The following is a 3,670-nucleotide window of genomic DNA, read 5'->3' as shown; positions in this document are numbered from 1 at the left end:
GGATTTTTTTCCCTTTTTAACAAAAAAAGGAAAAAGTTTTCCCCCTTTTAAAAGGTAAAGACCCAAACCCCTTTTTTTGAAATGTATATCAAGAGAAAATGCCCTTGAGCCACCTTTTGCCCGTCCAAGGGGTCTTTTTAGTATAAATTTCAGAGATGAATCATCACTTTACTGAAGCTTTGTGAAAAAGACCAGACAGATGTTTTACGTACCAAAGTGCTCCAAAATTTGCATTGTATTTCCTTGGGATCACACTTAATAATTTCACTGAAAATCAATGCAAAAAAAACGTTATATATGGCCCCGAAAACAGTTTTTAATGTTGATAGGGACTGATTTTTTAAACTTTTTAATTAGAGAGAAGCTTATTTTCTCTTTCTCATGCAAAAACGTGTCTGTTTGACAATGTGACATGATCGGGTCTTTTAAATTTATTGTAAGGGTTTATAAAAGGGGTTTTAAAAGGGAAAACTTGAGTAACATTGGAAAAGGATCCGTTTGTTAGCAATTTAAAAGGACAGGTAACAAAAATTGACTGCCAAAACTGAAAAGATGCAAAACAGAATTTTCCCGTTTTTCGGGCCATTACAAACCAAAAATTTTCCCAAAGAAATTAAATACACAGAAAGAAGCGTGGGAAACAAAGGGCCCCGGAATAAAAAACAAACCTGTTTTGAAAGGCCCTTTTTCCCCTTTTTAGCCCTGCCCATTAAAAACCGGGCTTTTCAAAAAGGGGGGGCCCCATTGTTGCAAAACCTAAACCTATGAAAACTTTCGAAACTATAATCATAAACAGGGATAAATATCCCCTAATAAAAAACACAGCGAAGTTAAATGTTAACCTTAGAAGAGATGAGGCTTTAGAACCCCAAATTGTCACTATTAATCGTGACCGAACCCACCAAGGAAGTTAGAAACTATTTAATAGGGGGGGATGAGAAATTTACGGGGGCAAAATTCCTTCCCACGGTCCCGAAACCGAAAGCCCATAATTTGAATATACAGTATCCAAGACGTGTACCAATTTTTGTTTTTTGAAACAAAACCCCTGTGTAAAACTGAAAACATATACATAGCACTGAACATCACCCCACAGACTCACAATTTATTTTACGAGAAAGACGTAGCGATACAATTAATAGTCACCGTGGCACGATTTTAACTTTTCAATCTACCAAAGCGACAAATGTACCCAAAAAATATATTTCGCCCAAATTTTCTCAAAATCGTCTCGCTTCAGCAGAAATATACTAAAATTGGGAACGATACAGAAAGATTAGATGGCCCTGCGCAAGGATGACACGCAAATTGTGAAGCGTTCCATATTTTAATCGTAATATTTATCTTTTTTTGTCACTTTAAAAAAAAGAAAAGAGGCGAAATTCAAGAATGAAACACGGGATGGGCGCCATATTGGCCTGTGACCGGAAGACTCCCGGCACCCAATGTCAATCAAACGAAATATTGACGTATCGCGATCAGCGCTTGCGCAGAAATAAATTGTCTGCCCTTCTCACGGAGCAGTGCAAGGTCCACATTAGGTTCCTTCAAAAATAAACAAGTACAGTACAGGCCTTTTACGGGCGCCCAGCCAACAGCAAACAAAAACAACAATAAAAGCGTGCTTGTGGCCCACTTACTGGTGAAAATTACTGCAATCTCGATTCTTTAAGTATTCAGATCAGAATGTAAACGTGTGTCACGCGAGCTTTCTCATAGAACTATACTGAACTTTATCAAAACCATTTGTTTTTCATCATGGTAAAGTTCTGAAATGTACCCTCAGTTTCCAACGACCGCTACTTGAGGGCAGAATGATTAACAGATTAATCCGTGACATCACGTTACCAGTATAGACATCTGTTTACATGCCACCAGTGCCTAAGTATTTTAAGGATAGACGATAAAACCAATTAAATCCCACTTATTTTTTTTTTAACATTTTTCTCCTGCAAAATATGTTGATACTTTCCAGGTTGCATACTTTTTATAAGGCTAACCGTTCTGAAGCAGAAAGTGGAATTAAATACAATATTTTGTGCCAATATAAATAATATGGCATGAACAAATGTTCAGCTCTCAAAAGCACTACAACGTGAAGGGGAAAACATTACCATAAGCTAAAAAAACACATTTTTTAATCAGATTGATTACCTAATAAAATTTTAAAAAATGTATAGGACAGAGTATTCAACTAAATGGCAAGAGGTCCAGTACGTAACCCTCCTTTTCTGTCGGGGTCCAAAATTAGACATCTACAAATACAGTTCATTCTTTTTCCAGTATTAAAGACAGCAGTTTAGTAAATTTTTATTGAAAAGTATAAAGTGTTTATCAGCTCCTTGAGTAACATGTTTTGTTAAGGATTGGTTGTGTCCGCCCAAAACAATTTTTTGAACATGTTGTCCTCTTCTGCCCCTCCAGTAGCTATAAGGTACAAGACTTTAACTGCACATTGATGATAGATAGCTATTAAAAAGTGATAAATAAAAGGTATAACGACAGACAATAACTCTGTATAATGTTACTTACCTCCCCTGGGTGGAAGAGTCGATAGTGTGGGAAGGAACGATCTCCTCAGTTGTCTCAGTGGAGCAGGACACTGACAGAGTCTGTCGCTGAAGCTGTTTCCCTCTGTCTGGAGATGATACTGTTCAGTGGATGCAGTGGATTCTCCATTTTGACAGGAGCCTGCTAGTGCCCGGCGCTCCGCCAGGATGTCAAACTGTCCAGCTCCGGCCTCAGAGCCTGCCTTCTCACCAGTTTGTCCAGGCGGAGGCGCCCCTCTTCTTTTTGCTGCCCCAGCACACCACCGGAGAGGCCGACACAACCGCCTGATAGAACATCTGCAGCTCTTTGCAGATGCTAGGCGCCAGCCTTCTGAAGTATAATCGGCTCTGTCCTTTCTTACCAGACATCAGTATTGGAGTCCAGTCCAATTTATCATCCAGCTGCCAGCTGCACTCCAGGTTTAAGGTCTGCACCCACACAAGGGCACCCTGATGATCACGGGTCCATGAGGGCCTGGTCCTCCTAAATCCACCACCAGCTCCTTGGTGTTCATTTTGTAGGTGGTTTGAGTCAACCATTAACAAAGTCCTTGATTAGGTTCCTATAGTCTCCTCCTGCCCACCCCGATGCAGCCCTTTATAGCAGGTCGCAGCAAATTTTGCAGGGCAGGACCCCAAAGTTGTATTGAAGTCCGTATATAGGCTGAACAGGACCGGCGAGGTACAGCCCGCGGCGCCTCTGTGTTGCTGACTACCAGATTGAGTTCCTAGATGCAAAAGAGGTCTGTCTTTAAGACGTCCACGCATCCATGCCCCCAGATATGAATCTACCCACTCTGCCAGCTTGTCTCTAAGGAGCGGGGGTTTGGGATGGTGTGGAAGGCCCCAGAGAGTCCAGAAACATAATTTTTACAGCACCACTGCCTCTGTCCAAGGGGGGATGGATCGTACCATATAGATGATGGAAACCTCCACTCCCACCTTCTCCGGCGCAACTGCAGAGGGGCGAGGGCGTGGGGACCTGTGGCCTCAGGTGGTGAAGCAGCAGCCGCCCATGGTCTTCATCACATGGATGTCAGAGCGAAGCCGAAGTCGCTCAGCCACTAGGACGCCATCCCTTTTGGGACTGGGGTGATGTAAGATGTTTCCAAGCTGACTCT

The 3,670-nt window shown here is 41.9% G+C and overlaps 1 pseudogene; it reads left to right on the top strand.

Annotated features, from left to right (window-relative positions):
• The first annotated feature begins 1,229 nt into the window (after nt 1-1,229).
• LOC120522081 lies at nt 1,230-1,330 on the top strand (annotated as a pseudogene).
• The last annotated feature ends 2,340 nt before the right edge of the window (nt 1,331-3,670 follow it).

This window comes from Polypterus senegalus, unplaced genomic scaffold (genome assembly GCF_016835505.1).
Source record: "Polypterus senegalus isolate Bchr_013 unplaced genomic scaffold, ASM1683550v1 scaffold_8773, whole genome shotgun sequence".
NCBI classification, from domain to species: domain Eukaryota; kingdom Metazoa; phylum Chordata; class Cladistia; order Polypteriformes; family Polypteridae; genus Polypterus; species Polypterus senegalus.
The sequence above is the reverse complement of the archived record's forward strand: the minus strand, read 5'-3'. Positions and strand labels throughout refer to the sequence as shown.